The 23,159-nt window shown below is 31.9% G+C and overlaps 1 protein-coding gene across 3 annotated transcripts in view; it reads left to right on the forward strand.

Annotated features, from left to right (window-relative positions):
• LOC105837286 (C-type lectin 37Db) overlaps positions 1–23,159 on the forward strand; it is a 109,224-nt gene that overhangs the window by 10,524 nt on the left and 75,541 nt on the right. The window contains exon 1 of one of the 3 annotated variants that reach the window (XM_028189294.2): positions 3,517–4,218. The exons of the other annotated variants lie outside the window; for them this stretch is intronic. The gene's annotated coding sequence lies outside the window, so the exon portion shown is untranslated. Of the gene's footprint in view, positions 1–3,516; positions 4,219–23,159 lie in introns of those variants that run through there. 3 annotated transcript variants of the gene reach the window in all.

A 23,159-nucleotide genomic window follows, 5' to 3' on the forward strand; every position in this document is an offset into this window, starting at 1 on the left:
TCTCTTTGCATCGTGGTATTGAGCGACTAAATATAGTGATAAAGACCGCCCATGATTATACGTTTTGTTAATTCGCGCCAACTCGATGATAAACGACTTATCGGCAATCTCGCGTAACATAGAATTATGGATGATGAACTTGCGTTTTGTTTTATATTGGCGGGGGACTATCACGCAACGCTACTGTGATGACTAAAAGTTTAAAGCCATAACTTTCCCACTTTCTCTGACGACAAATGCGTTATTATATAGGTAACACGATATATAATTTATAATGAAAACTATTACAAGCATAATTGAATTACTGGATTAGTTGATAACTAGAAACACTTCTAACATCTTTAATTAAGAAATATCGGGTTTGATCATTATTTTTTATTTGAATTTATAATATTATTTTTACACGTTATAGTTTTCTGTGATGATTTATATAATAACTTTATATAGTAATATGTGACTTCGGATTAAAGTTCAAGTTTACGTTTATCCCACAAAATAAGATTGAGTATATTTGACCTATCCGCGAGTACACATATATTTTGAAAAAAGAAACAAATTAATTACTTAATTCTGTTCTGATCCACCCTTTAATTCCATCTACCCATCGTCAATAACGTAGTACATATTTTCTCATGGGAAAAGAGACAATTTCTTCGATCGCTACCGTGACATATAAGCGGCCATTCGGGCCGAGCCCTCGCGAAATCATTCACGGAGACCTCTCACTCTCCCCACGTGCTCGCCAGAGTACGAGCCTCCGCGGCGGGGAGACAGGAGAAAATCATGAAAAGCAACGAGTGCGAGCGAGAGAGAGTGAATATGGCCACTGTACATTCGAAAAGAAGAGAATGAGAAGACCGTTCTTTTCTCTCTCTTTTTCTGTCTCTCTCTCTCTCTCTCTCTCTGGTTTTAACTTGCGGGAGACTTGGCGAATGTCCTGGTAACGAGAGAAGTCGCCAGTGTCTCGGTAGAACTCCATCTGGTACAGCGGTCCGAGCTTCTTCGAGAGGATCGTCCGTTCGTCCGTCTGTCCGTTTGAGTTGTCGCGTGCCACCTGGCAAAACGCGTTGCCTGGTTCTTCGTCTCATTGTTTTCCCTTTTTCTTCTGCCCTCGCCTTAGAGCGGACGTAACTCGCTCGATACTCGTGGGAACAAGAGCGTGTGAGTCGGAATAAATAGCATCCGAATACTATAGATGTTTTCTCGCGGCACATTCGAGATCGGTCGTGGCGCGTGCCGATTTCAGCAAGGATCGCGAACGGAAATTTCCGAGTTTTTAGTGTGACTAATATCGGCTCCTTTATTCGCGCCGCGGGCAGTCACGCGCCGACCTTGATACCTGCTCCGCGTATATCTGATCGATATCACGTGGATTAGAAATTGATAACAACTGTCTCAGATTGCTCACGGTAATAGTGTTGAAATACTAACATCTTAATAATACATTCATCATACCCACGTCCATAAAGTCAGAGAGAAGCACATAAGTAGCTAGACAGAAAAAATTGCTCGAAGGCTCTTGAGTAAAACTTTTAAGAGGTTTATTTGTTTCGAGATTTACATCTCTACGAGCTCCTCGTAATGAGTTTTTCTTATATACGTAATATTAATTGTTCAATTAAGTAAACTATCACTTTTTAATAATAATATGGAAAATACTTTGCTTTTTAATTTATAAATTTAATTTATAGATTTTATATACAAACTAAATTTTATGTTAGATTAATTAAAATGTGAAACAATAAAAATAAAGTAATTAACACAAACAAAAAGTAAAAATCTTATTTAACAAATTTTTTGACTATTACTCGAAGAATGTTTATTACCTAGCCAAGAAATTTAGAATTTTATTACTTACTCAGAAATCCTAATTATTTATTATGCATTTCTAGCCTTAACTGGAAAAGTTAATTATAAAAAAAACAAAATTTAACGTGGTATTATTTTTGTGTGTACAATATCGTAAACATTATATAAGATTGTTGCTCCAGTAAAAGCCGATTCTTTCATAAATACTCTTTCCGCAGAAAATATAGTGATCAAGCAGAAAGTAAATGCGAATGTGAATGCGAAATACACAAAACATCGATGCACCGCGTGATCGTACAATTTAATTCGACGACCGACAGTATTAGGCTTGTCTATGTTATGCTACGGCATCGTTGATCTAATCGGGAGGAAATAATTTGTTTGGCCGCACCCGGGTTGTACGTAGAGTCTGATTGGCTGCAGATGATCGATCGCTGTATATTGAATCGTGTTACAGTATGTATGTGAAGCGGGAATTAGGGACTACCTACATGTTATCATTGTTGCTGAGCGATGGAGCGTGATCACTCTATACAAAGAAACTTTTTTGATGACAGATAAACAAAATATCGGTTTTCATAGATAAAAATGTAAAACAAACCAAAAAGGTTCAAGAAGTTAAATAAAATCCCAAATTGTTTGTAAATTGAATAGGTACATAAAAATCTCTGTTATCGCTTCAAAATTTGAATAGTTGTCATTATTGTTTATATATCGGATCACTGCACACAAATAGTGCTTTGATAAATGATTTATATGAAATATCTAAATTATAATTATATATATATTTTTTAATATCATAATTAAAACTCTAAATATTAGATATTGTTTTAGGAATTATTTTATTTTTTTAAAGTAAAGAGAAGAAGACATGTGTTATTACTCGTCTCTATTATTACCATTGCAATATAACTTTCTTTAAGACTCAGATTTTATTTACACAAGACCTAACATAATAAAAGGAAGACCTTTTTCGTAAGCTTATGTCTTTGAGAGTAAGATAAAAGTTAAGATAAAGATTAAGTTTTATAGATATATTTATAATTTCAACATTTTTTAATTTAAACTATATATATATATATATATATATGTATATATAAAGGAATCTTAGTTTCTACTACTTGCTGTTCTTGAGATATTTGAACAGGATTATATTCATGTATAATTCGTATGAATTTGGAGTTTTGAATAGTAGTAAAACACATTTGATACAGAAATAGTTTATGTGAATAAGGCTAATAAGTCGAAATGCGAGAGTTTCTGACTGATAAATCGATCGTTTCGTAACAATCCGCGTACTTGAAGCTGTTGCTATTAGAAGCATTCCGTTTCTAATTTACGTTCCACTACCAGTTCTAACGTTCACCTTTAAGAACGTCGCGTAAAACGTCCATCAAGTGATAGTACCGCGAAAGTTTCACGATAGCTACGTTATCTACTATTTATAATTAACATTTAATAAGTAGTATTTAATCTGTTTGCATTTTCAACGACATAAGTAAATTATTTAAAAAATATATATTTTCTTCAATATGACAGTTATAATTATACAGTTTAAATCACATAATTATTGTTAATATATTTTGTAAGAAATAAAACATTGTCATTAATTATGATTTCTAGCATTTTAAATATGTTTATTTTTTGAATTTTTTTAAAAATAATTTTATTTCTTGACCATTTTTATCAAGCTGAAAATATGTGTGTATGTGTGTGTGTGTGTGTATGAGATTTAGAAATTTGAATATCTATTACTATATTACAGTTACTCGATAAAATATATGCACCGATGCTTACCGATAATATTAGGGATACATTAAACTTGGCGCTGTACGAGTTGGGTTTGTTTTTTTATAATCGACGAAAATTAACCGAGGAAATATTTATTTCCGGTTTTTAAGGTATTTTATTTAGGAACAGTATTATAAAATTAGAGAAAGCAGCTTCAAGTAATTACTTGTGTTAAGCCGACTCGCTCTCAATCGTTGACATTTTTCAAATTTGCATCAAGAATGTATTTACGCTCTTGTAACTTGCACTAAATGTCACAAACCTTCCTCTTCTCGAGGCAGTTGTAATTTCACTTCCACGTGCGTAATCCACTTTCACGAAACCGGTATTGTGGTGCGCGACTCGATCTACCGGGATCGCGGCGTGCCGCCTGGCGCTCGTGAAGATCCAAATTATAAAACGAATCGGTCAATAAAACTGACCGCGAATATCCAAAGCTGGTTGTTTTATGGAATTATATTCTTTCGGGCTCCCACGGTTTATAGTGCGGTAGTGGACGTGCTGCAGGTGCGAAGCAATCTCATGTGTTACACGGTGCGCTGAGCTAGGGAAGAAGGCGGAAAAAAAAAGGAAGTGAGGGACCCTCGGTGGAATTTCTTTAGCCAACTTTGCGAAACGGTGAGTCAAGTAGCGAGATAAAGTTTAATGGATCTTCGGGGTCGAACTTTTGATGTACGGACGAACGAGAGAGCGCATTCAAGCAGTACGTGAGCTTCATCATAACTTTGAACAGTGCTCGCGTTAAAACGCTTTCGCGCCTGATCATTTCTTACGTTTGTCTGTCGTGCCTGCGAGAAAAACGTGCTGATTTGCAAACGTTGTTTCACTTTACCTCAAGTAAAATTGAGCGAGATAAACGTTATTTAAATGAGATAAGTAACTCTCGACCCTGTTTATTTGGTTTAAATTTAAATTACAAATTACCAAATGCGATGTTATTAAGATAAATAAAAACTATAAATTTCTGTAATAATATTTTTTATGAGAAATTAAATTTTCTAAATTGCAATTGTCCTGTGGATTATTAAGAAACATAATAATCTATAATAAATTGTAAATTATAAAATAAGAAAACGTATTATTAAAAAGCTAAGGATAGAATTGTAAAACATACTACAAATTACTTTAAAGATTTTAAAATGCTTGATTTTTAATAACATTTATTAAATGTTTCGATTAGAAAATAATGATATTAAACTATTGTTCATAATACTACATTTTACTCCGATACTTAACTCAATCGAGCACCTCGGTAGCTATTCGGACAATCGAATTTGCTGGATACCGATACCACGACATATCGATCGGCCAACAAACGAATTTACCGAACATTTGCCTGCTAATTCACCTATGCATGCCACATAATCCGGTTACGTTGCTGGCACCGCAGGAATGCGTGGATACTCAGTTGTGTAGCTAATAGTACTGTATTATGTCGATTTTCGTATAAACAATTGTCTTCATAAAAACACGCGTAAAGAACAAACAATAAAATAAGAAACAAACCAAAATAGACGCATCAGTTAGTTATTAATTATAAAGTAATATCTATGATAATTAAAAAAATATCTATGGTCATGTAGAATGTAATTAAATTTTTTCAAAACTTTTAAGGTAATTAAAGTAAAGTAATTAAATTTCTTTTAATTATAAATAAAGCTACAAATTAAAGCATTTATTGAAGTTTTATATTTCATTAATTTTAAATCGTAAGCCGTTTTTTATAAAAATTAATAGTAGATTTAATTTATAAAAAATATAAAGAATTGGTACAGAAATTTAGGAACAGTATCGTTACATTTAAAAAATTTGATTTATTTTATTCAGCCATCTTCTGATGTACGCATTTTCTTTTTTTTTTTGTTCTTGATTATATGTTTAATTGAGAATTTATTTCTATCAATATTAACTTTTATTAAATGTATACATTTGAAACATCCTTTATGTTTAATTGAGTCCCGTAATATTTTTGTTTATAATTGAATATATTGATGCAATATTTTTTCTAACATCGTAGCATGATAGTACACACGCGCAATCCTATTGATCTGTAGTTACAGGAAATACGGTTGTCACGCCCTATGTGTTTCTTCATATGACAGTATAACCCTTTGACACATAAACCCGATTCAGTGTGACCTTAGCTTCTCTAATAGCTTGGATCTCAGTTTTAGTCTTTAATTAACAATCGAACTAGATCAATTATTTTTATGATGTAGTTATTGGAACTTATCGTTACCAATAGAAATTTAAGAAATGGATATAATTGATTGTAGTTTACCAAACTCACCAGTTTAGTCGACTACAATCAATTATCTCCATTTCTCAATTATTTTCAATTAAGATAAATGTTATAATAAACTTTCAAACATTTTTTCTTAATTAAACCTTGTTTGATTGACTAACATTGTTATTTTACAAACAATTCAAATTTCTTGTTTTAACATTTCTAAAATTTTGAGTGTTTAATTTATTTATTGTTTCTTAGACATTATTTTTAAATCTTCTACAATTTTTTGTAAAATTTTAAATTTTTTGTATTTTTACCCATATAATAACCTTTTTATTCATTTAGTTTTAATATTTTTGTTATTTTTATTATAAAAAACTTAGGTATCAAAAAAGATATGTTAGAAAAATCTTTGTTTACACACTTTAGACTATTATTAATATTAATAACACACTATTAATTATATTATATTTCATAAAATTTTTGTTCTATTTTTATCACTAAAATAAAAAAAACTTTAAATAAAAATATAACATAATTTAACTCCTTTATTAAATTGTTTCAAACAAATTTCATATTGATCTAGTTAATCGCAGAGACATTTAGTTTTCTGGAACTTTGAATTGCTTCGTACGTGTGCTGCAACTAAATCGGCTGATTTGTCGACGGGTCTCGCCAAACGTGTGTTCGCCAATTTGCTTAGACACAACGTGCGTGAATCTACGGCAATCTCATTAAAGTTATTAGGTACATAGTAACACGCGAATGCGTCGCGATTACGTCAATGGGAAAATTGTCTGGCACATTGTCCGGAAACGGACTTTGTAGCATCGTTGTTTTAATGAACGATCGTTCTTCCGCCTCGACGGACTCGATTTTCACGCGACAGGAAATTAAACAGAGTCTTCCGCGAGTCCTGAGTTTACATGTCACGCATTGTCTACAATAATAGTTGCAGTTTTAAACAATTATAGATTATAGTGTAGCTAGAAATGTAGGTGTAGTTTAGTTTAAAGATTGACTTTATTAATCATTATCCGTTAATTATTAATTATTTCTTTTGACATGTATATTCCTTTTCTTTCATTCCTATTATTGTCAAACATTTATAAAAAAACTTATAAAATTTAAAGTTACATTTAATTTTAAAATTATTCTTTCATATTATACATGCGAGAAAAATAAAACAGTCAATAAAAATAAACAGTAATAATGTTATAATCCAAGAGTTTGCTTTAGCTTATCTATTTTTTTACAAATGTACAATTTAAAAATAAAAATAATATTAATAAAAGCGTTATAAAAGCATAAAGTTAAAATATTTGTAAGTAAATCAAAAATATTTGTTTCAAATTAATTTGTAACATTATTTTAATTAATATTATAATATTTTAATTATTACTACTTAATTTTGTAATTTTACTTTAAAACAAAAATTTATATTTATTCCTTGGTAGTATAAATTTACTGATTCAGCCCAACACAAAATGTACCAAATTGTAATTTCAATTCTAAATTGTCCAAAGGATCTGTCAGTGAAATTAAAGGGTCGGAGGGATGAGCTTTCGGGATAGCTTCTATATCGATTTTAACAAAACCGTTTTATTCCGTGCCAAACGGCTGATCGCGATCGAGCTGTCCGCTGTCATACTTCGTCAAGCTGGATTTCCGCGAGTTGTAAAATATCATCGGACGCCGCGGGAGTAATTCGAAATCCGTTTTATCAATTAATATCGATGGACGACCGTATCACAATGGCTTCATAGGCATTTCGCTGAATATTTGGCCCGCAAAGCCCGCCGGTCTAATTGCCGTTGTGGTATCGTTTGTCAGTAACCCGTCATTACTTTGGCTTCTTTTTTCTCTGTATATTGTTTGCGGTTAGCTTTGATTATGTAATTTTCTCGACACTATTGTTATATCTCTCTTTCTCTCGCATTCTCGTAAAGATTAACCTGCCCCAACAGTCCTTTTACAAAGTTGCGAATAATAATTGAATTAAATTTAATTTTATTTATTTTATAAAAATATCTTTATCACTTTTACAGTAAAGAAAAACTGCTGATCTTTATTTTTAATTTATTGTACATGTGTAACAAAGAAATTTCTTTTTACGCCGAAGATAGTTTCCATTTCCATTTACGCGATACGCTGACGTACATACAAGTAATTCCATTTGCAATGGAACGTCTTATCATTAGTAGTATCGTCGTCGGTCGGAAGTTTCGACACGCGGCACGAATTTCGCACTCGTGTGGCAAGAGAGGAGAAACGGAACTGCTAGCGGAGGAAGCGTCGTGCCTGTTTGCCGAGCGTGTAACGAGTACCGTGGTAATTGCTCCGCAATCGAGGCGGTAACCGGTACAATATCTGCATGCATTGCACCCCGCGGACGAGGCTTAATTGCGCCTGCGTCAGAAACACGTATCTACCGATGCTTTCTAATGCTTCACGACGCGGGGGTCACGCGAATGTGCCGCTCTTTTGTCGCAGTCGACCGCTGCGTTGAAATTGTCACGCTCTCGACGTTAAGCTATTCGCGATCTCGTAGCGTTCTATCATTGTTCGTGAGTGACGACGAACGTTTCATAAGCGAAGCAGAGTTCAAATTAATGCAGATTACATTGAAAAGATAAGACTCGTATACCAGCTTTCTGCTGGAAGTTAGAAAAGAAATAATCATGTATATTTTACAGTAAAATCTTCAATAAAAGATGTTTCATCTTTTGTAACTTTTGCCAACCAACTTTATTATTTTTACGTTATGCAAGGTAATAGTTTTGTTTTAAAAATAACAAATAAACTTTTTTGTATTAGACTGTATTCTTTTATGTAGAAAAATTTAATTGTGGGATTTAATTGGTACTTATCAATAATTTTGAAGTTATGCTTACTGTACCGTAAATGTTTTAATATATAAAAATGTGTAGTTATACACAAATTTGTAATTAAGAAATTTAATTGTTTTATTAAGTTATCAATCTAGAATTAGACTAAACTTACAAATTTATATGTATCTTTATTAATTTAATGTAAGAAATTAAGCATTAAATAGAACAATTTTTACAAATTGCTTATTTATTTTTGTAAATTATCAAAATTACATTTTATTTTTTTATAGGAAAAAATTAAATCTATTTTTTTATTTGTCTACAGTCTAAACATTTGTAAACATTAATTACACTATACAATAAGATCAGTGATCTGTTTTCTAATTTCAACTGCAATCCCTACAGTGTGTAAAGTTGATTGCAATAAAACATTGAAATGCCTTTCTATGTAAAGATTATTTTATTCTGATATTATTCTATGTGGCATCAATATTGTGTGCGTTTATATGTATATCTTCGTAACGTCCTATTACGAAACAATTACGTAAGGTCAACGTGTGGCAATGAGCGGCAGGTTAATTCTGCCGCTATTGGAACTAGGAAAAGGCGTTTTCCCCTGCATCCTACATGTTGCTGTAACGAGAATAGTATAGATCGATGTCGCTCTGTACAAACAATAAAAGAATCAAAAATAGATACATGAAAAAATAGATGTGCTAATGCGATTATTTAAATGTCTGAATATTATTATTAAAAATGCAATGCTCAAAATTTAGGTAAAATAGTTAAATAAATATTTTATACATTAATGCCTAAAATTTTTTTTTGTACTTTCTAGCGATAAAAATATTTTATACGATAAAAATTGAATACGATAGAAAATGTTATTATGAATACTTTTTGAAAAATTAAAATATATTTAACAGAAAAGCAGAATTATACTTATTAAAATAAAAAATATTCCGTGAGTTTAAAAGCAAAAAAACAAATAATGCATTTCTTTTTTCTTTGCTATCTAGTCGCTAAAAAGCAAGAAAGAAAAATTTTAATTTATTTAACTTGTCAGAAACAATAGTAAATTATACAATACAATTCTTACATTTATTTTAATGTTAATGTGGCTTGATAAATCGAAGCTCGCACAAAATCTAATTCTATAAAAGCCACTTTTCTTTTATTAACTTTTTAATAATATATACATAATAATATAAAGTAATACTTTTAGACTTTTTATTGTAACACTTCTTGTAATGCATATATATTTTTTCTGTTAATGTATTTTAAATATTTAAATTAAAAATTTATATCTAAAAAATATTAATAAAAAGTGTTTTTAATCTTAATTTTATTATCGTCACATACATAAATCTTTTGGAGAAACGGCAGAACTTAAACTTTACCTACTTTCACTGAATTTTTATTTTGTAGTTGAGGAAAGTGATTTCTTCATCGTTCTACAGATTTTGCATAAACCACCGTTCTGTCGCGGAAGAATTCTGTTTCCTGATGAACATATTTCCGCTTCGCCTATTTCTTTCAACACTGATTGCGAATCTGACTTTAAAATTTGTCCGTTGGAGGAAAACATTGAGCAAATGAAAATTTATGAAATTTTTACGTTGAAGGCTTCTGTTTTTTAAATCACCGTTTGCCGCATGGCGAATTATCGTGCGTAAAAAAGGCACACGAATTTTTAATTTTACAATTTCGCATACCGCTGCACGGGAGACAAAAGAGAATCGGGATGAATCCGGTGGATTCGAGTAGAAAAACGAATAGATTCGCATGAATGATAAATAAATTCTGCGGCTGTTTTCCCAACGGAACTCGCGGTTTTTACATACAACTGAGGCGCTCGTTAATTGTTTTGTTTGCATCTACTTTGCATTCGGTAGCAGTGCGATTTATTGCGCTAATAACATCAGGGTCCTGATCCAATTGCGCACTCTCTGGAGATCAAAATTAATGCAGCTAATTTGCAGTGAGGACATTAGCGTAACAAATTTATGTTCCGTCGTCGGTTGAACGGAATGACAGGAAATTCGCTTGAGCGACGTGCGACGAAGAGATTATCCGAGGAATTAAATTTCTGTAGGCCACCCACATTTTATGCATAATTAATTAATCAGCTTAATCTCCAACTTGTCCAATCCTGCCTGTCCTGATATTAGACAAGCAATATTATTCCGCCAGATTACTTAAATACAGACAGTTGTATCAGAAAATTATTAACAACGATAAATTTTACTAACAATAAGTCGAAATAATAGATTTATATTTGCCATTTTGTTTTACATAGGAATAGTTTATCCAGAGAGAGAGAGAGAGAGAGAGAGAGAGAGAGAGATAGAGAGAAAGCATCATTTATTGAGCGCTCTGGGACAAGTCCCTTCAAGCGCTGAATAGAGAGAAAGAGAGACATAGAGAGAGTGGTGCTGTTATATATGTATTTAGTATTTAGAAACATTTTATATGTTTAAATCTGCATGACAAACAGAAAATAAATATTTTACATACTATGCAAGAATTGATTAATAAGTTTTTCATACATATTATTCCTATTCGATGCAGCGATTATCGATTAGCGGCTTTACTCAGTACGTCTGAAACACGTAGAACAAGATCGATCATTTGTGAAAGCTGACCTTTAAACCAATTAGATAATACTCGATCCCAATAATGTCAGCATGTAACATTATAAGACAATTGTCTAGGTGCATATGTTTTAGAAAATTTCTTTGTCCCTCATTTCTAATGGGCAGCTTAATCGAGTTTTTCAAACAATGTCGCGGCCTTCTAGAACAGCAAGTCCTGACTTCAGGTGAGCAAACAGGTGCATTCGATCAGGGGATCAGGTTACGCGAGAGATCGGCTAGTTAGCGTTACCAATCGGTTTCACGCTCAGGAAACACAAGTGGACAATGGCCGTTCGTGCCTGATCACTTCGATGAGTTTTACGCGGACTAGTTGCAGAACAGAATTGAGGGAAATGTACGCAAAATCTGATTTGTTTGTGAACTAATTCAATTTTTCTTGCTTAAATTGGATTTTATTTGTTATAGTTTACAAATAAAATTGAGTACATCTGTATATTATATTAATGTAGCATATAATTTGTATATATAATTAACTGGTTTTTTGATTTAAGATTAACATATTAATTTGTAGGGATTATTGAAGAATGTTTATTACATTTAATAATCAAGTTATTAATGATTGTGCGGAAATGACTATGTAATCCAGCTTGTCACCTGGTATCCTGGTAGTAAGTATCTGGCCGCGCACCTGAATCTTAAATTTATCTGCGCATGGAGACTGTGAGTCCTCCTTACGGTCTTTACCGCTCTGGTATAAGGAGATTCGTTTTATTTTAACGCTTCCTAAACCTATGACTTCCTTTTCTAAGCGCACGAGATCAAGATCTGAACGTATAATCGGATTGCTCTTTCAGCTTTAACTTTCTCGTTCTGTCGTAAACCATTATGTGTTCAGGTAATATTTTCTTCTTAAAATATTGGAAAGCAGATGTTAGAGTTACGAAATAAGATTTAAAGATACAATTAATATTTATTAATATTTAATAAAATATGGAACGTATTATAATATGAGAATAATTATTTATGTATTATGAATTACGTTACGCATTTTAAAAATAAATTAGGTTGATACTTATAATCAATTTTTATTTCAAGATCACTGTAAATAATGTCTTAAAATGCTAGTATGATCTAGTGATGGTTTATGACTATATTTAAGAACTATATCTAAGAAACCGTTTATGGAAATATCTACTATAAAAAGTACTGCTATATCTTTAATATTCTAACAAATTTAAACTGATGTTGTTCGTCTGAGTAAATCTGTTATGTTAGAGATTATCAATTAATTTCTATCGTCATCGCTTTAACCTTTTGATGGCATTTTCTAAATCGCATTACAGATTCTATGTTTATAAGTCAAGTATTTAAGAAGGTGTGAATCTTTCGTAAGTTTAAAGTTCTACCGTAGAACTTGCCCATCGACCTTCCCTAACCGAGAAGTCTTGCTCACGGATGAGTTTTATGGGAATTCCTAAAGATTTTATGACTATCCCTTTGAAAACTGGTCAAATTAATCCTACGCAAGAGATATCACATCTTCTCAACGAGACCCTTGAGAACTCGCTTCCGAGACATTTCTCAATTCATGACGTAATTAAGAAAACCGCATCTTTTTACACTAATCTGGACTTTAAATAAATTATTCATTGATTGAAATCAGAATTTATGTGATTTAGGAAATTTATTATTAAATTAATATCATCTTTGTAGCTGTCTATGCATGAAAACATTAATTTCTTGTAGCTAACTAAATAATGAAACATTTTTTTAATAGCTTTATATTTTTATATGGTCATTTATAAAAATTAAAATGTCAGTTTACCATAATAAGAATAAAAAGAAAATGACTGAATACTGATATTCACTTGGATATTCAAGTGTTTGTTTTGTTCTCACATTTCTTCTTTTCCTCTTTATCTCTATTTCTTTCTGTCTTTCATTATGTAATAATTTGTTATCTAATATACTAGCTAGAACTTTTAGCTATGTATCGAGCCGTACAATATCTTCGAGCGAACAATCGACAGAGTTAAAGCAAATCGAACATTTCCTCAGGTCAGGAGAACAGCACGAATGTAAGCGCAATAGGTCAGTTCTAAGGTGAATGCACTGAGTAGTATATCGCTGTATTGCGTCTTCATACCTATATGATAAGGTGAATAGTGTAGTAGTGAGAACATGTAGTAGGGCAACATATGCGTCAACGATTTATCGAAGTTATTTGAACTATCTATGATCAATCTATCTAGAAAAAAGCAAGTTTCATTAAATAGGCCCCATAGCTTTGCACATCATATTAATTGTATAAATACTTCTGATATATATATTAGGGTAATTAAATTAATATAATTAAGATTTTAAATATCTAATTTAGAAAATTTTAAAGTTTTCAATATATGACAAATATATAAAAATATATTTTTAATTTGCCTATTTAGACATGATTTTTAAGAAATTGTTAAAGGAACATTTAAATTTAATGTTACAGATTAAGTTTGAAATATTTCAACTAAATTTTCTTTTGTACATTTCAGCAACATGATTAGTTTTGTCTAGATGCAAATTTTCGAATCTTAGTATTTGATACAAGTGATAATAAAATAATAACTGCAAAATTTAAATGTGAAGTGACACAACTAAGCCGCAGCTAATTAGACAAAATTAATTCTTTGTTACATGGTCAACCACATTAATCAACATATTCAAATACAAATCTATTAATGTTAATGTTGTAATATCGTAATAAGATTATTCCTAACATTTCTTGCAACATTATCGGATACCTTTCTACTTTCAATTAGTTCAAGGATTTGCGTAAAATAATTTACGCAAGATGATTAACAAGTTCTTAAGACTTTAATATAAAACTCTAATTTGCGTCAAAATTGGGGGGAGAGGCAGAAATTTATTTTGTAAATTATGTAATTAATTTATACACGTGTCATAAAAAATATTGTAAAAAGTTAGAATGTAATAATATGTACAATTTTGATATGTATTTATACATATATCAGAATTGCACATGATACATAAACAAAATTCTGTCTTTAGTTCTGCCACAGATATTGCCGGTAATTTTCTGTGCGAATATCTCTACTTCGAACGAGATCATGTTCATAAACAGTAATATCTTTTATATGTCAATAACCCATCAATTTTTTACACGCTGTGTGGCAAATCTTAATCAACTTATTATTTCATCAAACGTGAATTCAATGGCAATCGCCGGACACGTTTTGTTGTTTACCTGTTACCTTCGCGGCCAACTTAATTCCTACCATAAACATATGTTCCTCTACCTGCGAAGCGCAAGGCGCGATTAAACGAGCAGGAACGAGGAACGTAATAGTGAGGAAGGAGAATGCAGGTGGAAGGTGGGGATAGACAGTAAACTGTGACCTTCCACCTTCGGGCAGGTGCAACACCTTGCCGTCTCTGTTATCCTGCTCGCCCACGCTCGCGGAATTCACCTGAAAAGGAAATCTCTCTCGGCGGCGAGCCGCCGCGCGTTTTACCTGTTTGTGATGCGCGCGAGACGAATCGTTATCGCCGTATCGCAGTTGCTGACGACGACAGTGTTAGCGCAATCGCGTGGCTTGCGCGTCACGTTGCCGCGGTCTTTCTTCAGCGGCAACGGCCGCGTGTCTGCTTTCCTGATACTCGTTAGCCGTTGAAATCATTCAGACTATTTTGCGCAACATGGTGTAGTATTAGGCATACAGATAATTTTCTACTTCCACGCCAACCGTTAGTCATGATTAGGTGATGTGATTCTTAGAAAAAGAAATTTTAGTTACGATTGCTAATACAAGTTGTTATACATACAAAAAAATACTGCGATACATTACACAACATAATTACACAGCTGAAACAATATTATTTAATATATTAAAATATATAGATCAGATATATAGATACAATTTTTTAAAAACTTTTTGTGACTTTAAATTATTATTATTTTTATTATATTTATGTTATTGAGATTTTTAGCGAGGTTGGGAAATATGAGCAAAAAATATTATATTACAATCATATCATATAATTAAAGAAAAACATATTTGTTAATTAAAATTTATAAAAACATTAAATATACTAAAATTGTATTTTATAAAATTACATAGCATAAAAATTATAGTACATATATTTTTTTAATTAAATGATATATTATTATAAGTTTATTTTATTATTTTCCAATAACTATGACAGAAAACAATAATTATTTAAAAAATTATGCTTTACATTTTTGCAACATACATATATTAGTTTAATATTTTTCATTAAAATTTTATTAAAATATTTTCTTATTTTATTTACAATTATGAGAAACTTTCATGATTTACAATTTTTATTGTTTATTTATGTAAATTTATAATTCCATTAATATCGCTTTTATAATTTATTTTATAACACATTTTTATGTATGAAATATTTTATGGAAAAACAGGTTATATGAAAGATATAATATGTTTTTTAACATATTAATGTAAATTTAATAAATTATAAATAAATTTGTTTAATTAATTTTAGAAAATATATATAAATCTTTTATATCTAATATTCAAATATATTAAATCAATGTTTTTAAATATCAAAATATTAAACATTGTATGCATATATCTCTTATTAATCAATCAAGTTTCTAGAATCATGAATTATCGGAATTTTAGAATGATATCGAGTTCTGTCTGTATTTGAACATAAATTTCCTGCGATATTTCGCTCGAAGATAAACAACGATTCCTTCAGCAAATATTTCTCAAGACGCACTAACTTTGCATACTGCAAAATCAATTGACGCTTATTACGAAGCTTACTCAAACGCAAAATACCTGACTGTTCCCATCGATGTTTGCGAATCTTAATTAAAACTTCCTCTGTGCTAAGAGCTCGAGAAATTGAACAGAGAAGAGAAATAGGAAAATGAAGAAGAAAGATTAATTTAATCTTTGAATAATAACGATAGGAGAGAAGGAAACTGCGGGTAGACTGCAGGTATCTTGGAAGGTGGGAGGTGTGGGCGTTAAGCCAGGTAAAATGCTGCGCCTCTAAGTCCCAGGCAAGCAGGCGATCGAGGAATCGCCTCGAAGGTAGGCGCAGGTTGTGCCTCGTACCGATACGATGCCTCAGTCGATGCTTGGATCATTGTAAGGGAACGCGAAACCAGCGTTTCCGGTATCCCTCATTAGTCGCTGTCCTGAGTAATTAGACGTAACCGTACGAAGTGTTGCAATGCCTTAGTTGCGAGAAACTTGAGATATTAGATCTTCTGTATCTCTGTTTCTTGAACGATTATATAAGAATGCTGTCTGCTCGAGTTTGTTTTTGTCATTTGGATTGCCTCTTTATTTTTTGCAAAGCATAGATAAGTTTAAATAAGAGGAGAAAAATCCATTACTCGTTGATAAAAAAGATAGAACATTATTATGTTTTATGTTAGTATCAAATTAATTATTTCAATAATCATAACACTATCATAAGGTATTGCTTAAGATTAAAATATTTCGCGATAACACAGTTGTATTCAATAACAAAATAATATACTTGATTACTGTTCCTTTTATGAAAAGTTTTTATGAAGTATTATGAGAATATGTAATTAAAGACTTTAATCAGTTGGACACTTTTCATTTTAAAAAGTAAAATAAGAATGTATGCAAAATATTCTTCTGTCGCAGTTTTATTAAATCGCTAGATATTATCGCTACATATTATTTTAAATTCATACATTGAGAAAAAAATGTTGTTAATTTAACTAAATTTTCCAACTGAATTATATTTTGTCTATTCAGGTATTTATATATTTCAATTAACCATTATAAATACTTGAATTAAAATTTGTGCATTTTAAGCTAAATGCATAAATTCTTGAACTGACAAAATTTTAATTTAGTTGGAAAATTTTGTCAAATCAGCAATATTTTTTTTTCAGTGTATCTTTGAAAGTTGCGTGGACGCCTGCGAGTCGATCTTCGCTCTCGCTTCGGTCACGCGCATGCATGCAGGTGCAAGTTATCCACGTTATCCACGATCGACGTGCGCAGAGTCGCTGGTTATTGGTATCGATGTACCAGGAGGCCAGAAAACGCTCGCAGGTATACTCGCGTGCCTCTCACTTGCCCGATGCGTCCTGCTTTCGCATTGTCACGAGGACAAATGCACGAGAAAGCCGACGGTCCTTATATATGAAAGAAGTCCTGCTCATTACAAGTACACTTCGCAATAATGTAATAAACGTGACAAGTACAAGAAAAAAACGTTAAGGATATTTTTGAAATTAAGTAATAAAATAAATTCTTACATGAACGATAATAACTACATTGCCGTCATCGTTCCCATTATGTGTTGTGAATTATACTAATAACCTTTATGTCTGTCATTGTGATTTCACGCAAATGGCGCTAATTGACTTTCGAATGGATAAATAATACATAGAATGTAGCTAGCAAATATCATGATAATTGTGTAAATTATATAATAAATATTTTGTTTATTGGATTAATTTGCAAAAAAAGCTGCTGTATCAGTTAATATATCTAAATTAATAAATAAAGCGATGATGTATATTCTTGAAATATATTTTATCTAAAATTTTTAATTAATGCCATATTCACTGTTTACAATTAACGAGGTACAATGTTGTATTTTTAAGATTTTTTTAATTGAAAATGAACTCACAAAAAAAATGACATGACATGAGTGATATTTCTTCCTATATATTCACATTGAATAATAAAATAAGCATTTGTAATTTATATATACATATATAAATCTTTTTATTTTTGTATTTTAAAAAATTTGTAAACTATACGTGAGTTTTTTGCATTGTATTGAATAAAAATTAAACAATCGTAATTAATTAGTGGATAATTAATACACATTTAATACTGCAGATTTTTATTGCACTTAAAACATTCTAGAGTTGTAATTTTTTTATGATAGTTCTATAATTATATAATTATGATTAATTTTTACTTGAATCGTATATTTGATAATATTTAATTAAAATAAAATCTATTTTGAGCTTGGATCAATTTTTCTATCAATATAGCAGCACGAGGAAAACGTGAGTAATGACAGTGATATAAAAAAATAATTTTCGCGACTGTGGTTGCTTGTACTCGCGTCGCGTTTCAAAGTTACGACAAGCGGATCTTTTTTTGTCTCAGTGAACGCCACATCTCGGTAAAACTAAAGCAATGCTCTGTTCAACAATCCAGCAAAACTTGCCGATACAGTAAAATAAGACCATGTTGAGTAACTCCGAAACTTTAGTGCGCTAAGCGAATTCCAGTACTTGTAAGAACGTTCGAATAAAACTTTATAGATTAAAAAAATGTGAAAATTGAAAAAGAAAACTGACGTAATTGTTAGGTTAATTGTTACAATTATTAAATATATTAATAGCCATTGACATTTTTGCCATTTATTTTAAAAAAGGATAACATTAATATAACGATATAATGTAATATATGTGTACTCTCTAAATCTTAATCAGTGGATATTCACTGATTTGCAGTGGCATACTTATAACTGTGATAATCAGTGAATATTCACTGTCTTTCAGTAATTTTCACTTTACAATTAGTGTATAGTCACTGAAAGATCAGTGTATTTATTTCACTGATTGTCAGTGAAATATATACACTGATAATCAGTATGTATATCACTGAAAGTCAGTGTATTTCCACTGATTTGGTCGAGTTTTCACTAATTGTGATTTAGAGAGTACAGTAGCATACACTCAAAGAGAGATAAAAATGGATATTATTAAAACTATGTACGTTACATATATTTTAAGTAAATATTATAACATTTAAAGTTCTATATGTTTGTTAACAAAAAACAATATTATTTATTTGTATTTCATTTTCTTTTATTTAGTTATGTTCACTAGTAGTAATATTACTGTTTTTTTTTTTTTTTTAATTAAAATTGTTATTTACTATATTTTAAATTAAATATTTTATTTTAAATTAAATGGTTTGTTTTCCTCATATATGTAATGTATTGGACATGTAACTATAACATGCAATTTCTGTTGTTGATTAAAGTGTCAATAATCACAGATCTTAAATTATTAATAAAAACTGAACTATTTAACAGTTCCAATTACTTCGCTTTAATGGCAGTTGATATGTTTATTTTATAATTTTTTTTAAACATATAAACTTTTTTTTTCTATTATTAAGTAAAATTTTAATACACATAAAATAAAAGTAACAAGCTTGAAATTTGATTATTTAAATAATAGCAATAAAGAAATAAAAACATAAAGTATTAAACTTATTATAATCAGTCAACGCCCTTAACAATGTCTCTTCTTCTTTTCTTGCCACACACGTATCTAATATTCTCCCTATTTATTGTAAGTTTATATTCATTATTTATGTTTATATGATATCTAGTCGTAGAGAATATTGCAATGAGAATTAAATTCAATATTTTAAAAAAAGTCTATTGTAAATAATTAGCAAGATGTTAGACTACAATCATTTTTAAGGACAAGATAACAATAATTAAACATTAAATTTAAATTGTCATTTTAATGTGAAGAAATATCTGTTCTAGAGATGCGGTAGATATTAATTAATTTAAAAAGTTTAAAAGATAACGTTAGCAATCTCTAGCAATCGTACTGTGACCCCGCTTGTAGGCACTATAAAGCTGCCCCTGGAGAAATCCAGGCTCAGGTGAGCTCCCGGGACAGGTGTATCGATCAGGTGGTTAATTAAACGCCGTATATCTCCCTCCCATCCCGCGGCCCTCCAATCCCAGGTCCTGCGGTCCTGCTACTCCTGAAAACGCGCGGCTGCTCGCAGTTCTGAGATCAAACTGTCCATCGCCGAGCGAAGTAGAGAATCGGTATTTCCTCCAATCAACAGGTGGGTTTTCATCGTACATCCGCAGGTAACAGGGAGACGGGAGGGTCCTGTAACGAAGGATCCTTCCGATTGTGAACTCCTGAAAATTAAACCCGAACCTTCCACTCGATGCGACGTCGATCGATTATCACGGAGCCGGATACGACGCTCCTCGGCAGTTAATTTTACATCATGAGAGTATTCGACCGCCTTTGAGTTACAAGCGATAATTGAAATGCGAGATTCGTGCGTGATGCTGCGAAGTTATCGGTTTTCAAAGAGAGAGAGAGCCATAAGACAATACGACAGGATCTCTGTTATCGAGTTCACCGATAATTGTTTGCTTGTTAGAAAAGACGTAATCTTTTTGTTAATTATGTGAAGAGATAATTGCAACGATGGCGATTTAACACGTTGTTAAAGTTTAACTAAATACTATTTTTTAAATACAAAAAATCTCCCTTTTTAATATAAAAAGTATTTTAATAAACTTTTAAGTATTAAATTCTAAAAGTATAGTAGAAAATAGATAAATGTTAAATTTTGACAAATTTTATGTGTCTCTTTTTTTCTAAGAAATAAAGGTGCAATTTATAAGTTAGTCGTGACTTTTTGACACATTCTACTATAAATATTTTTGCATCACAAAAGTGCGTCTTAAATTAATTTTGTATCAAGTGCGAAGACTTTTTGCTATATAGCAAGTAAAGATTCATTTGTGGTGAAGTTGGTTAATTGTTTCTCGGTTTGTTTCCTATGAGAACTGCGTGCCTGGTATACAGTTAATTGTCTCCATGTGCGAGTGTCGTGCGGGAACACACAACATCCTCTTCTCTCTCATTGCTACTACAGACGCCTTGTGGTAGACTCATTAATTCACTTTTCGAAGTAGTCGTCATTTATTTACGATTATAGCGTCGCTAGGTAGCGTTTCTGCCTGCTCGGTTTAAACTGTTGGCACAACTGAGCAATTCTCAAGTTAAATGTTGATATTGTGTGAGTGCATTTTTAAGAATAATTTTTTTCGAAACTAAAAGTGTTTTTAGCTTCTGAAAAAATGTTTTTTATTTTTTATCCATCTATGCATCCGTTTGCGATTAGTTTATTTTCTATTTAGATTTCTTTTTTTAATTAATTCCGCGGGCATTAAACTCCCACAGTCGTATTATTATTAGACAACAATTGCATGTAAATTGCCATTTAACTTTGTTAATATGTCGGGGAAATAGTTTCCATCAAGTAGGGCAGAAAGACAGACTAAATAGTTAAACTGTATTCAGTGTGCACTATCAGACGCTCGAGGGAAGGTGCGTTTTAATTGGATTAAAGTTGGATTTTCGCTCGCCATTCTGGCATAAACGATACCTTTGGGGCATTGTGCGCTGAATCTACTTTTAGGCGTAAGACACTCTTAAACCGCGATAACCCATAGATAAAAAGGAAGAGAGAAAGAGAGAGAGAGAGAGGGAGAGGAGTTAAAGGCGTACACTTTGAAGTAGATCAAAGGAAAATGCGCGAACTCTTGGAAACGGCTCCCATGGGACCAAAGAGCAGCGCCCGTAAATGCATTTTCCGCTTTCTCGGTTATTCCGGATTATTACACGCGTCTCGGTGAACTCGTGCGAGAGAAACGCGCGTGTCGACACGCGTCGGGACGTTGCTGTGATGCGCGAAAAATTATGGCGCCTTATTGCAACTCTCACACGTTTCCACGTCTACGTTAAATTTATTACTCTATTTCGCTACACATTAAGTATATTTTTCGCGAAAATGTCAAATGTATACCATTAAAATATTCAACTGATGGAATTGTCCGCTTAAATAATTATGATATTATAGTTATATCAAAGTTTTTTGTTTAAAATGCTGCAACTATTATTTTGCAGAATTAATGGTGTTTTAGATTGAAAAGTTTATGTTTCATCAATAGTAGTATCTTCTTCGGTGGTATCTTTGTTTTACGTGTCTTCGAAATCATTACCCTTCCAAACTCGTATCGACAGGTATCTGGAATCAGTGTGTATTGGTGAAGTAATGGAAAAGGGTGGGTCCCGAGATGGGGTGCGGAACAAAATAACAAAATACAAAAGAAGGATTAAGGTTACGACGAATCCTTCGATGTGTCTGACTAGGTGCACCGTTTTATCACTCGTACACTTCTCCACCGCGACCCACTGTAATACGTTCTCCACTTCCACCGGAAATAAACTGGAGTTACGTAGGGCTCGCCTCGAGATAGTCCATCCCGACCGCGACAAAAGGAAAAGACAGAAGACGAAATACTTATCGTATTTCTTTATTGCTTGTTTCAATTCTATCCGCCTTCGAAATAGGTACTAAAAATATCTCTCGTAAATTTCCTGAGCTGTATTGTGACGCAATAAATAAATAATAGACAATCAAATAATATCGTACCCTTTTAATGATTTACGTAATGTAACATTATTAAAAGTACTGTATTATTTTTGCATATATTTTTGTAATATTTAGTCTTCAATAAAAGATATTTCTTACTAGTATCATAAATATAAAAGCAGTATGACTTGTATGACCATTATCACTTAAGCGTTATTATTAATTATAAAGAAAAGATTGGTTTGGTGTGGTATAAATATATCGGTATTTTGATATTGCTTACGTCAATCCGAAAATGTTTGACGTAATTACTATGCAGACATTGTTGCACGGTAGCACTATATTTCATGACGTAGCCAACATCTTGGCGATCACGTTCTTCGTTTCGTATTATCCGAAACGCCATTTATTTTCCTTTTGACCTCATTCTCTCTCATCCTCCTTCGATTACCTCGCTTCGTCAGCCTTAAGTACACGCCGACGTGTAAGCGCGTGGGCAGATAGGAGAGTTTCGAAAGGCATCTGGTACAAATAAGGAATATTGTCTGGAAAGACGTGGTCTGAAGGACGAGCACATACGTGAGGCAGGCATAGAATCGATGCGGCGGAGGGGCGGGGGGAGGGGAAAGGATGGAAAGGAGTTTGCTCGAGGGTGGTTACGGCACTCTTCTACTCGACGCCT

The sequence above is a fragment of the Monomorium pharaonis genome, chromosome 4, assembly GCF_013373865.1.
Source record: "Monomorium pharaonis isolate MP-MQ-018 chromosome 4, ASM1337386v2, whole genome shotgun sequence".
NCBI lineage: Eukaryota > Metazoa > Arthropoda > Insecta > Hymenoptera > Formicidae > Monomorium > Monomorium pharaonis.